Here is a 14,832-nt window from a genome sequence, read left to right as displayed (position 1 = left end):
TCTGTAGCACGTTTTGCACCTTTTCAGATTTTGACTTTCCTTCCTTCATTTGTCCCAGCATGTTGTAGAGAGCCAGTGTGGTGTAGTGGTTAAGAGCTGTAGTCTCGTAATCTGGTGAACCGGGTTCGCTTCCCTGCTCCTCCACATGCAGCTGCTGGGTGACCTTGGGCCAGTCACACTTCTTTGAAGTCTCTCAGCCCAACTCACCTCACAGAATGTTTGTTGTAGGGGAGCAAGGGAAAAGGAGATTGTTAGCCGCTTTGAGACTCCTTCAGGTAGTGATAAAGCGGGATATCAAATCCAAACTCTTCTTCTTCTTCTTGTACTGGCACTGAAGCAGTTGCCAGGATGGAGCCCTGGTTACCTCTGGCACAAATTAAACCTGCCCTTGTTGTGCAGGAAGACAGTTATCTTCCAAGAGGGTACCATAACTCCTCCACGTACAGGATCCTTGCTACTGAAATGAGTCTGATTGCAAGTGACTTGTGCCACAGGACACTGTGTTAACTAAGGAAAGATTTGAATTTGGATTTCCATATGCACACACCCCCCTACATAACACTGGCTGAAGTGTGAGGATGATTGAGAGGAATTGAATTTTTTTAAGGAAACAGAGTCCATCTGGTCCAGCATCCTGTTCTTACAGTAGCTGACCAGATGCCTATCAGAAGCCCATAAGGAGGACCTGAGCACAACAGCACTCTCCTCTCATGCAGTTTCCAACAACCAGTATTCAGAAGCAGTACTACCTCCAACAGTAGTGGCAGAATATAGTCACCATGGCTAGTAACCATTGGAAGCCTTATCCTCCATGAATTTGTCTAACCCTCTTTTGAAGCCATTCAACTTGGTGGCCATGAGGAATTGAGTTCCATAGTTTAACTATGTGCTTTGTAAAGAAATACTTTCTTTTGTCTGTGCTGAATCTTCTAACCTTCAGTTTTGTTGACAATTGACATTGTCAGTCTTCAAGTACAGTGGTACCTCGGGTTACAGACGCTTCAGGTTACAGATGCTTCAGGTTACAGACTCCGCTAACCCAAAAATAGCACCTCAGGTTAAGAACTTTGCTTCAGGATGAGAACAGTAATTGTGCTCCGGCGCACAGTGGCAGCAGAAGGCCTCGTTAGCTAAAGTGGTACCTCAGGTTAAGAACAGACCTCAAGAACAAATTAAGTTCTTAACCTGAGGTACCACTGTACTGTGAAAGCAAGTGATGCGAAATCAAATAACGGACATGTGTGTGTGCTGAGAACCAGCCTTCAAAAATCACAGAATCTCTCAGTGGGGGGAACCAATCTGGTCTATGTCTGCATTATGACAGACCTGTGCAGGAATTGTAACCCATTTGTCTAGAGAATTTGGTTAGGGTTAAGATGTCTGCCACAGATAAACAGCATGTTCCTCATTTGGGGCATGGTTGGCATGAGCCAGTGTGGTGTAATGGTTAGAGTGCTGGACCAGGACCTGGGAGAGCAAGGCTCAAATCCCCACTCAGCCCAAAACACACACACACCCCACTCACACATGAAAACAAAGATCACCACAGCCAATCACAAACAAATAAGGCCAACCCCAACCCCTCTCACCACCAAAGGAACACAAGTGAACAGCAGAGAACCTGCACAAGCAACGCTGACACCGAACCCTACATACATTAAGCAAAATAGAAACATCGCCACCCAACCCCACCCTCCACCCCTCTCCCCCTTTTCTTCCTAATGTCTCAACAAATGAAACTGATTTGTAAAAATGTTACATGGAAAAAATACAAGAGAGAGACATTAAATCAAGAAAATCTTTAATAAAAATACAAAAAAAAAATCCCCACTCAGCCATGAACCTCGCTGGCCAGTCACCATCACTTAGCTTAACCTACCTCACAGGAGGTAGGTTGTGAGGATGTTGTGAGAATGAAATGAGGAGGAGAACCATGTACATCCCCTAGAGATCCTTGGAAGGTAAAGGTGGTATATAAAGGTAATAAATAATAACAATAATGAACAGCCACCCATGTGAATTGTAGGTATCAGAACAACCCATACAATACCCCAAAAAGCAATGCACAGACCACTCTCCAACCAAGTCCTGTAAAAGAAGACTTATATGAATGTGATCGCTGGAAGATACCTCTGTTCTGCCTATTGCGCTTCTGTTGAAAAGGCACAGAACCACAGCAAAATCAAATATAGCAAAGGTAGGGATTTCCTGTGATTCTGCAGTTGGCTGGGTGGTTTTTAAGAACCATTCAGCTAGCAAGAAAATGCATGAGAATAATGCCTAATTAAAATATTATTAGAGTATTAATAGCCTTCAAAGCCATGATGAACTAATTCAGCAGCACTCCACTGGTTAGTCACTTCATGCAGAACAGCAGAGGTGCACAGACTTGAATCTTGTGGAGCTACCAACCAGAGATACACACTTCCCATTAAAAATCGATAGCCCAGGAATTTGTTTTGAGCATACAAAAACTGAACCAAGCTCACTGTCCTTCCACACACAAATCTGTTCCAGATACCACACAGAGAGATCTTTCTTTATTTCAGAAGTATAATTTAATGGAAATTTATTTTGTTGCTGCCTTTCTTAAAAAACTGAGTCTCAGAAATCTTTGCTGATCTACATCAAATCACTGAGAGCTGCCTCCTGGCCACTCTAAACTATTTAAATAATAATTTCCCATTCTTTCTTTTTTTTAAAGAAAGAACTGAATTTTCAATATTGGTTTCCGAGAAATGGTTCAAGTGACTCAAGCCTGTCTATCCTCCTGAACACCTTCAGTAAGTTTCTGGAAATAAATTTAAACGAGGATTTAAGTCCAGGAAAGGCTTTTTCCATGAGTCTTTCCTCCCCTTCCATGCATACCCAGTGTATAATGATGCATTTAATTAATGTTAAATGTGCATAGAATTCTCCGGGCAACCAACCATATGATAACCACATTAACACCAGATGAGGTCAACATGTTTATTGTCACTGTAATGAATACCAAAGCAAATAAAAATTGTTGAGTTGTCACAAGAAAGTGATTGCATGCTATAGTGCAGCATCCTAACTAAAACAAGGGCGAAAAATCTGCTCACTTACTTCCTAGCTGCGGGTATGATCCTGCCAACATGCAGCAGTCTTAAGGTCCATTTATTTCAACCTGCTTAAATCCCTCCCCGCTGAAATTAATGGGACTTAAAAGTGCCTGACTTTGGATGGATTGTGCACAGACCCTTTTTAAAAAACAAAACAAAACACAAAATCCTTCAGATGAAAAGGGAAAGCGTACCAGTTAACAACATCCACATTATCCATTACTTTGACCCAAGGAAACACCTAAGCAAATAACTGGGAAGTGTCCCCTGGCAATCCATCAATTTTGTACAGTCAAAGACTCTTAGAAAAAAGCTGTATTAAACCAAACGTATTAATAAAACTAAAAAGGCATTTCAAATAGTGCTGAAAGACAGAGTCACATTAAGTCAGAAGGGAGCCAAGAACAGAAGTCCTATGCCCAACATTCCTTGCATCGCCTGAAGCAAACTTTTCCAAGAGTCAAATGCTTGCATTTTCCTTGTTAAGGAATGCCCCTGAACTAAGCTTTTCCTGGGGAGAGGGAGAGAGAGGGAGAGAGAACGAGAGAGCAAGAGCCCTTATTGAAAAGATTATCTTTGCCATTAATAATCCCCATGTAACCGTTCCTTATTAGTAAACCTCATGGCAAAACCTGACATATTTACTGCTTGTAGTAAACTTTATGTATCTGCAACAATATTCATAATCAAGAGCCGGTGACCACAGCAAATCGTTCGAGCCTTGCAAATGATCAAGTGAAAGCTAAATTGTACTGAAAAGACCAGCGTCCTGACAAGTCTGAAACCTTTTCCACACACCAGAAAAAGAGTCCTTTTTCCTAAGATGAAAAAAGTATGTTGGAAGGACTAGAAACATAAGAATACATATATATATATTTTACCCCCCAAAAAAAGAAAAAACCCACCCTGATATCACAGGCTGAGCTGAGACAGAAACCTGATCTTTGTACATGAATGGACAACATTTGGGTCTGTTTTATGTGAATTGCTCCAAGCTGTTTTGGTTAGAAATGTATAGATTTTAAGGTAAGGCAAACCATATTGGCAGTCTAAGTCATATACACTTTTGGAACACAGTCCCCCCGTTCCTTTTCATCTACCAAAGGTAGGGTCTGATACTTTGCTTTCTTTCCTGGGTAAGTTCATTGTCTTTTAAGATGGAACTGCAGTGGAGACGAGGCATACTGTTCATTTTGGTCATCTTTTCCGCACTGTAGGTTGTATGTAACTTTCTCTCTGATTTCTTTCATTTGTTAAAAAGATCAAATGACAGTGATTTTGTTTTTATGGTGGTGTTTATGGTTTCCTCTCCCCCGCCTTTTAAAGCTAACTTAATAATTTGACGGCTTTTTCTCTGACTAGTGAATAATCATGTGGGGGAAGATCACTATTCAAAATAATATTTGCAGGGAAGACAAGGGAGTCTAATACACCATCTGTTTCGCTTGCCTTTTGATCTGAACCGATCAAGACATCGGTGCAATTGAAATAATAATTAAATGCAATTCAAAGCATTTTTAATTATTTAGGGATAGAGTACGATTCTTTAAAAGCTGACTAACATTTGGGTATTTTCAGGGCCACTTATCTTTAAACAAGATTGTGGAATTAAAAATACAATGTATGGAAAAATATGTAAATAGAATGGTTTACAAGGCACAGAGTGGTTTCCCAGTCTCATTGCTAATAGGAGCAAGGGTTCAAGATTCAAATAGTCAGTGTTTAACCACCAAGACAAATATTTGGCTTTCTTTCGTGTGGCCCATTTTGCTGATTAAAAATTGGCAACAATGAAGAATACGTGTTACTCATCTAATTAACCCTCTGCACATGCACACAAAAAACCTCACACTTGATATAATTAAAAATAATAACATTCTAAGTATATACACTAAGATATTATCCATCAACATAAATTTATGCTGGTGCTTATGTATTATCACTTATTAATCATTCATTCTTGTTTGCCAGTTTTGTGTGGGAGCATCTGAGTAGTTGTATATGTTACTTATGGTTTGGATATAAATACGTGCATGCATATCTATTGCGTTGCAATGAAGTCTACATAAATAATTGTGAAAATTCACATACTGTTTTGCATTTATTGTTCATCTTTTTCCTCTTTTGATTTTTATGTAGGTCAGAGTAATTTACACCTTATATTAAAAACAATGTTTTTTTGTTGTTATCATTCCTCTCACTTTATTTGGTATTCCTATTTCTGTTTCTCTGCTGTCTATTTTTTACGTTTTGTCCATTTTTAACAATGAAAGAGCCTTTATCAATGTCTTTTCTCTATGTATGCAAAGCATTCATGTCTTGGTGCCCAAAATCTTGTAGCAAGTATTATCAAAATTAGTCTCTGAACAGTGTGAATTCCACATGTTAAAAAAAAAGTAATTATTTGCTCTCCCTCCTAAGGAGAATAACTTTTGCCACTTTCCTGCTTTAAAAATCTAATTTAATGGTTTTGAGTTTGAAATAGTGGATTTCTTTGGAAGTTGTAATATATGTTTTGAAGATGCAAATGTAAGCTTGATTCAGGCATCATTAGTACATAGAACACAAAGAAGTTTAATTCGTCATAATATTTTTAGGAGTATAAATTTGTTGTCATTGCATAAGCTTGTTTGTACGTGTAGTTAACACAGCCTTAAGACAGGTTATTAAACTGCTAGTGTTGGCTTCTAGGAAGGAAAAGAAAGCTTTTATATCCAAGCCTAAGGACAAAGGGGGTTCTTAATAATAAGCAAAGGGAAAATTGTAAAATGTTTTCTTTAAATTAAAAATCAAATTGAATTGTTTTAATGAATATCCAAAGTCAGGAGAGTAACTTCAGCTTTGGCTTCACTACGACTCTAAGAAAATTTACTTTGTGGTTTCCCTTGTGAGATCAAAAGAATCTAATTAACTTTTCTAGAAGGTAAACAAACTTGTAACTTGAAATATCCTCCTGAATTATCAGGGCAGTAGAGTCAGGGCCTCTGTGTGTTGTGTCTTTTGCTTTTTTATTTCGTAGACATTTTCCATATTGTGCAGGAAAAAAGAAAGAAACCGTTTTTTTCCTGCTTGCTTGCTTTTTTCTTTGTTTTTTTCTGTGGCGGAGAGACATGAGAGGTGAGCTCTATTCTAGGTTGTGGCTGCTTAATCCCAATGGAATATTTAAATGCAATAGCTGCAAAACTGCTAAGCTGAAACCATTTGGAATATTAATAGAGTATTGTTCTCTTAAGATGGATTTGTTCTCCTAAATCAACTTTAAGTCGAGTCTCTTTAGGATAGAAATGTGCAACAGGGAGTGTGGGAAAGTTGGATCTTCAGATGCAGATGATGGGAGGGCGGATGAGATAAGGGACTTCTCTATGAACCCCAGGTGCTGAACAACTTGGTGGTTTGCTTTGGGGTTTTTTGATGAAGAAGGGGGAGTCAAGCAGCAGTTCTCTGTATTCTTTCTAGCCAACTAAAAGTCATCCAAAGAAAGAAAGCTGGAGGATGGACTGGAATTGAACACAGTAAGCCTGAAACTTGCGCACATTTAACTTGTGTGCATTCAGGCTTAGGTGCGCAGCAAAAATTGTAAATAAATAAATAAATAAAGGGGGCAGGAGGAGGGGGTCTGAGGAAAATGACTTTGGCAATCCCGCCCGCCGTTGAACCCAATGGGTTTTGACTATACACGGTTTTGGCTTTAGGCGAGATTCCTGGAATGTAACTTCTGAATAAATTGTGGGCTTACTGTATAATTCTCCCCAATACCATTCCACATTTTCAGTAGTTTCACATCAGCTACGCATATGTTTCCTGGTTCCATAGATGATTCAGTGTGCAGATTGTGTGGGCCGTCCTAGGATTTGAAGCCCTTATTCTTACAAAGACTTTCAAACCTTCACAAAAATGAGAGGCAGTCATGGGTTTAGCCATGAAACAACAGCTGATGGGAACTGTGTGAATCACCTCCATGTTCTCTGTATCTTTCTGAGGACAGAAGTACGTGCTGTATGCATATGCATGTGTCAAAAGCCAATGGCTACTTGCAGCTTCAGAGGGAGATTTGGAATGGTAACACTGTGTCGGGGGGGGGGAGGGAGAGAGAGACTTAACCCTTCCCCACTTGCTGTTTCTCCAGTATCTCCAGTCCAAGTTGATGCTTCACACCCAGCCACTTCCTCCCCAGTAGAGTTTCATATGAGTCTTTTGAGAGTCAAATCCACATATTGTGCTCTGACTGGGAGATGGTGAGTGGCTGGAATGGCTTTGACAGGTTACCCAGAGTGATGAAGCAACAGGCAAGGAAACAGGTTAAGCATTCTCTTCCCCTTACTCTCTCCCAGCTTCAAATTCTGACATTGCTTACCCTAGGGAAAATCAGCCCTTTGGGATTTTATTACACATAATCTGTGCACGGTATGTAGTTATGGTTCTGAAGTTAAACAAAACAAAACAAAAACCACTCCCATTTTCCTATCTCATAGTTCAGTGGTAGAGTTCAGATGTTGCGCACATAAGATTTCAGGTGCAGCCTGTGACATTTCCAAATAGGGCTTGGGTGGGGTGCCTTTCTGAAACCCAGAAGAGCTGCTGCAAGTCAGTGAATTGAGCTTGAGAGACCACCGGCCTGGCTCAATGTATAGCAACTTCCTAGGTCCCTGATAAAATCCTGAATAAAATTAATGCTGGGATCAGGCAGGGCCAATCCTACCATTAAGCAAAATGAGGCAACCACATCAGGCTGCAGATTCAGGCTTTCAGCAGCAAATTATTAGTTACTTAGGTTGTAATCCTAAGCCAATTTACCTAGAAGTTAGTCCAATTTAATTCAATAGGACTTTTGTCTGGGTAGACATGGTTAGGCTTGTGCTTGTAGTCTGCTATTACGGTATTTTTGCTGCCGGGGAGGGGGAATGTGCATGTAGGATTGCCCATTTTGTGTGCCAAAAAAAAGTTGACTGGCCTTGGCTATTATGCACCTTGACTTGGCAGCACAGGGAGGGCTATTTTCTGCTCTACCTCAGGCAGCAAAATGTCTAAGGGCAGGATTCAAATAACTGTCGAATTCTCTGCACCTCTATGGGTACTTTAGGCTTGTATTTTTAAAAGCAGTAGTCATCATGCCACATGGCAAACTGCATTTAAAATGGAAAAGACTCCCCAAAGCAACTTTGTGACATGGGATGGGGATCTACTGTTTTTAAAACAACCACTGAGCAGCCTGGTGCACCTGAAAGTAAATCTTTTGATCTCAGTCTAAAGTTCCTGGCTCAAAAACATAGAAATTTGAGGGGGGAGAATGTCCAGCTCCAAGTGGGTTTCAATTATTTCAGTACCAAAGCATCAAAGGTAAAGGTAAAGGGACCCCTGACCGTTAGGTCCAGTCGCGGACGACTCTGGGTTGTGGCATGCATCTTGCTTTACTGGCCAAGGGAGCCAGTGTACAGCTTCCAGGTCATGTGGCCAGCATGACTAAGCTGCTTCTGGCGAACCAGAGCAGCACACAGAAATGTCATTTACCTTCCCGCCGGAGCATTACTTAAATCCAAATCATTGTGCTCAGGAATGAGCATTGGATTGGTTTGTGAGTGGTGTGATTCATTTTGTAAATGTAGTAAATATATATATATATATATATATATATATATATATATATATATATATATATATAATGTGTACCCTGCCCATCTGGCTGGGTTTCCCCAGCCGCTCTGGGCAGCTTCCAACAAAATAGTAAAATACAGTAGTCCATCAAACATTAAAAGCTTCCCTAAACAGGGCTGCCTTCAGATATCTTCTAAAAGTCTGGTAGTTGTTGTTCTCTTTGACATCTGGTGGGAGGTCATTCCACAGGGCGGGCACCACTACCAAGAAGGCCCTCTGCCTGGTTCCCTGTAACTTGGCTTCTCGCAGTGAAGGAACTGCCAGAAGGCCCTCGGAGCTGGACCTCAGTGTCCAGGTAGAATTATGGGGGTGGAGACACTCCTTCAGGTATATTGGAAGAACTGAAAATTGAAATCATAACTTCATGACTTAATTTCAAGATCACCATTGAATAGAAGTTAATATTTAATCTAGGACACCAGGAATTACAAGTGAATCTGGATTTATAGCTTTATGGAAAAGCCAGTGAAGCTGAAGCAGAACTGAGATGCAAGTTGTGAACCCTCAAAAAAAATTGGGGGGGATGATGATCCACTGGCTTTCCCCAATTAGAGTTTCAGATATTCTAATGCCCCCAACTTTAATTTGCAAGATCCTCCTGCCTTAACTATAAAATTGGATAATGGCAGCTTCTGCTATCTTTCAGTCTAGTCCTAAAATGAATTGCTGGAATTTAGAACAGAATTTAAAAAAATTCAAAGTAAAGTGTTTTATTAAAATTATGGTTCTGGACTCTACATAGTTTGTTCCTTAAATCTGCCATTCAAATGTATTTTAAAATCATCTTCTCCTTTCTGATAGATGGGGTACCCTTTTCAACTAGGGACACAAGTCTTGTTCAGTCACTAGAGGACAGCTGTAGAGGCCTGTTTAATTGGGGTGGGGCATGATTTTCCTGCAGACTGCTAAAATAGCCTGGGTGTGGGCAGCTTGCATTTCTTTAATTAAAATATCTGGAGATCCAGAAAGTGTTTTCTCAGTTATGAAAATGCTGATTCTCAGCATCATAGTATTTCACTCCTCACCCAGAAGCCATATTTGGGCTTGCCATATATCGGGAGACATTGTTGCTTCCTAAGCATGGCTTCCCATTTCAGAGAACTGCATTTCTGAAGAAGACCATGATGCCCTGCAAAGCTTCACAGAATATTCACATTTACTTCACATTGCCACCTGTGTTGTAATGTTTGACCTCATATTGTTTGACCTAAAGCAGATCAAAGTTCAAGAAAGCTTCACATACACATACAGACCTTTGTGGTATATTTTGAGCATTTCAATTGCCAAATAATGCCACTGACAAATTAGAGGTCAAAACTGCATTGAGAGTGCTCCAGTTATATTATATTTAATCCCCATGATTGTGCTGCCCTCAGCATTACCCTGTGCTGGTCCTCCTGAGGTCTTCTCTTTGAGAGGAGCATTACCAAAATAGAGTCCCCCCACCCATCATATTCTTAGCTTTGAAGGCATTAGGCAAGATTCCACTTTTCCTCTCTCTCCTCCCTCTGGACGCACCCCCCCAATACCACCTAAATCTTCTCTGAGGGGTTTAGTGAATACCCAGAACAGGTTCAGACCCTCCAAGTGTCCCTATTTTCCAGGGATGCCCCTGATTTAGAGAAGCCATCCTGGTTTCTGATTTGATCCCGGAATGTCCCACTTTTCCTTAGCATGTCCCTATTTTCATTGGAGAAATGTTGGAGGGTATGCAGGTATCTGACCCCCCCCCCCCAAGCTGCCTGAAGACAATCCTGTAGAGGGAAGTTTTCTAAATGTTTAATGCTTAATTATGTTTTTATTTATGTAGGAAGCTGCCCAGAGTGGCTGGGACAACCCACTAAGATGTGTGGTGTATAAATAGTAAAATTATCATTATGCAATGGGACGTCCCTATTTTCATCGGAGAAATGTTGGAGGGTATGCATGTTTAGGGGGTGAGCAGAGGGGGCACACAGGGGAAGGTGAGGGGGGGGAAGTCTAGTTGCTCAAGCAGACCTCATTCTATGCACACATACTTCATTCATAGGTGTACACATACCCTACGTTGGATTCCACCCATTCTTTATTGTGCTTCCATTCTCAACAGTTCGAAGCCAAAACAGGAGTGTAGTGGATACCAGGTAAATTCAATTTCAGTCATGTCCTATGAGTGTGATCCTAAGCACTCTTCAATCAAAGTAAATGCCATTGAAATAAGTGGCATTTGGTTTCAAATAAATGTGGTTAGGAGTACAGTGCTTGCTGGTAGTGCATTTGACAACTGTACACTAAAGCACAAGCACAAACATCTAGGAAAGTAGATACTTGGATAATGTATGTACTTCCCCTCTCTCTTTGTTACAATGGCACTACATGCGTGTTGACTAGGTGGGCGCCACTCACTGTATGCTCACCATGCCTCACAGGGCAGATGGATAGGCCAGGGACTACTATGGTCGAAGGCACAAAAGTGTACGAACTGTAAGAGATGGGTGTGCTCCAAATATACATCTGCCCCTATTCAAAACCTCCCTCTGGATGCACCCAAAGGTTCCATGATATCTGCATGGTAGAAATGACATTGCTTCACCGCTATGGTGATAGAACATGGTTGAATGGGTCAACACAGACTGGTTTACTCCGTGCAATTTCCAAACACGTGGTTTGATTCTCCAGCAGCAAACACAACACCAAATAGAGCTTACTAGCTCAGTTGTTCCCCCAGCTGACTTCTAAGTGGCAATATGGATTTCACAAGGGTGACATTCCCCACATCCTCAGGGGGGAACCTGTTTTTATTCACACGACGAGGATGAATATGAACACAGGCTTGATTCTTACAAAAATCTTGCTGTTCATGAATATCCCTGTCCATAAATTGGCCTTGAAGCTTCAGCGACAAAATAAGAAAACTCGGTGGTAATGGTGAAGATAATGTAATAACAATGATGATGATGGAGAAATGTCATAAATATGTTCGGTCTTCATTACACATCCTAAATCCCAAATTAAATGCCTCAAGAACAAAAGTATTACTTAAATCCCAATTTCCTTTATAAATCTCATGAACCTCTCCTTTTTTTCTGGATATCTCCTTTCAAATGCTGCTTCAGTGCCCTTTGCCATAGCATGCATGAAACAGCTGCACTGCGGTCTTAATCAGAAGAACAAAGGTCCCATGCAAGCCTCTTACTGAGAATACCCTAGCTGAGGTTTACTAAGTATCAAATCTACTGAGTCAGGAACAGCCATTTGCTTGCATTGAGGAATCATGGGAAGCAAAGCTGTGTGCCTTCTCCTACAGAGCACAGAGCATTTATTCAAACTGGCCAGGCCTAATTTGGTGTTTCGGCTGCTTCCACTTGAAAAATAGTCACTGCAGCTTGACTCAACTGGTGAAGAAACAAGATCTGAGGGGCTGAACAGTGATATAAGCCAAATAAGTCTTTTCGTATTTGCAAATACTACGTTGATTAATTTTAGCTTAGGTAGAACACAAAGCTACTGTTTTACTTATTGTCACTCATTAGCTACTCCTTATTCATGTAAGTAGCAGGAAATCAATGATGCTAGCACTCACTGCGTTGTCTTCTGTCTTTGTGTGGCAATTCCCCTCCTGTAGAAAGGTAAATGTGCAAAGCTCTGTGTGTGTGTGCGCGCAGAAAGTGTGGTTCTTAATAAAGAAAGGCATAGCAGCTCCTTTCACCATGGAGAGTCAAAAGAAACCTAGATGTGATTATGCAAAACTGATCGCAAGAATTCTAATTTGCTAATGAAAGTTAACTTTCCCCATCGTTTTGCTGGCTTTTGATAACCAGAGATACAGTGGTATTAAGGGCTAGGGTTTTAATATTTGTCAGGGTTATTAATTTATTTTATTGGTTTTAACACATTTAACAAATCCTTGGCATAAAGCTGGTTATACACCCTGTAGATAAAAGCACAAAGCTAGATTATGGAGCAGAGTAGTTTTAAAGGAAATGAACATGCACCCAATGTAATCAAATCTCTGCCATTCACAGACATCCACAGACACACACCTCATGCTAGTCCACTCTTTCTGGGACCATCATGTAACGGGTATTAGAAGAGTCATACAATGAACCTGCAAAAAAGGTACCTTTTTTTAAAAAAAGGTATAGTTTCATTCATTTCTTGCATTTGGGGTTTAGCATCATATACGGGTGGGGGAGAAAGTTGATTTGGTTCTCACTTAAAGGTGAATCTACTTAATTTGGGCTTTCCAAAACAAAACACAGACCAAAACACAACCATCCTTCACACTTCTCTGAATTTTGTAGTGCCGTTTTCCATCAAAGTTATGAGCACAAGAATGTGTATACTAGGATCAGGTGTGCATTAAAATGCTTTTATTGGAGCGAACAACCTTTAAAATGCATTCTATCTGGGTGAGTTGCTTTGCAGAAATGTGTATGCAAGGCAAAATCATGTGCAAGCCTGTGCATATTAGAGGAAATTCACAGCTGAATTTTCATTAGGACGTTAAAAAAAATATTGCAAACTGATATGGGACAGTAGAGAACTGAAGTTAAGATTGTCATAAGGAGAAACACTGGGAGAAACTGAAATAGGCAGATTCACCTAGGAAAAGCAAGCATCAGTATAGGAGCTTCCAGAGTACAAGCATGAAGTCTGTGATAGCAGAAAGAATCTCAGTTGCTTGTAACAGAAAAAATTACATAGATCACCAGTTGCACCAAGTGTACAACTGACTCAAGAATTTTCACCAGTCATCCATTAAGTAGCTATTGTTACTGATATGACTGTAGTGCTCAGATAAGAAATATAAAAATATATGTCTGCTGCATCCCAAATCCACAGAACTAAGGTGCATCACAACTTCTCTGGATCAAACACTACACAATAGGTTAATCTGGAACAAATACAAAATAAAAAAATTCATACCAATAACAAACTTAGTTGGTCTCTAAGGTGCTACTGGAAGGAATTTTTTTATTTTGTTTCGACTACGACAGACCAACATGGCTACCTACCTGTAACTGGAACAAATACGACACCCTGGTTCTTGTTTCAGAATCAATGATAAGAATAAAAATTTCCATTCCCCAATTTTGTCTCCATGGTATCCAGAATTAAAATGGCCGGCCTACAGATTTAAGATGTGTTTGTTATTTAACTGCTCCAAAACAAAAGGAGCTTTCATGTCTTGTAAGGAAGAACATAGGAAAACAGGGGAAGATTCAAGCAGGGAGACTCATCAGCAGATGCACTGCACAAGGATTTCTGCTTACAAAATGGGGCTTTCTGAGCTCTCCTCTCCCACCCCACCCCCACACACCCAGAATTGAGTTGGAGAGTTGGGACAACCCCCAGAACAGTGTGGGGAAGAAACCAAAATACTTGCGCTTGCGATCACCATAGAGTGGCACTGAATTCCTCCCATAGGAAGCTACTTTATACAAAATCAGACCATTGGTCCATCTAAGTATTGTTGACACTGAATGGATACATCTCTTTGGGGTTTCAGACAGGGGACATTCCCAGGCCTACCTATAGATGTCAGAAACTGCTCCTGGGACCTTCTGCATACAAATCAGATGCTGTGCCAGTGAGCTTCAACCCTTCCCAGATGACATATTTTAAGTGAATGTGATCGTGCGAACATTAGCGCCAACAAAGAAATAATCATTGCCTTAAGATTCTTAAATTTAGATTTATTTATTTTTTTTGCTAGAGTTGTAGACAAATGAATCTTCTTATTGCTCCCTTTTTTAATTTGTACCGTTCAGTCATGTTTGCATTCCATATTAAGTCAGATGACAATGACCATTTTGGAATCAAATTTAATTAGTCCCAGCCAAATCAGTTCCATCTACTACAATATATGAAATTATTCTGGTGAGGATGCTGAACCAAACTCATGAAGTGCCAAATGCTAGATTCCAATGGCTTCAGTGGGAGCTGAAAGTATTCAACAGCACCTCAGAGAATCAGTTCCAGATTTACGAGTTGCTACTCACACCGGCCTCAAGTACCCTGTTCATAGTTGCTATTAAACTACTTCTTACAGTTAGCGTTTGCCCCAGAAAATCTCTCCGTGCCCTTTGCAACTATACCTGCCATTCAAATG

The 14,832-nt window shown here is 40.4% G+C and overlaps 1 long non-coding RNA gene across 1 annotated transcript in view; it reads right to left on the bottom strand.

The window, feature by feature from the left end:
• Positions 1 to 13,953, bottom strand: part of LOC310757923 — a 46,994-nt gene extending 33,041 nt beyond the window's left edge. Inside the window, exon 1 of the long non-coding RNA XR_014545569.1 lies at positions 13,736 to 13,953. This is a non-coding gene — a long non-coding RNA (uncharacterized lncRNA). The remainder of the gene's footprint in view (positions 1 to 13,735) is intronic.
• Between the last annotated feature and the right edge of the window lie 879 nt (positions 13,954 to 14,832).

This window comes from Podarcis filfolensis (assembly GCF_964270895.1).
Source record: "Podarcis filfolensis genome assembly, chromosome: 1".
Taxonomy (NCBI): domain Eukaryota; kingdom Metazoa; phylum Chordata; class Lepidosauria; order Squamata; family Lacertidae; genus Podarcis; species Podarcis filfolensis.
This window is presented reverse-complemented; position numbering and strand designations above follow the sequence as displayed.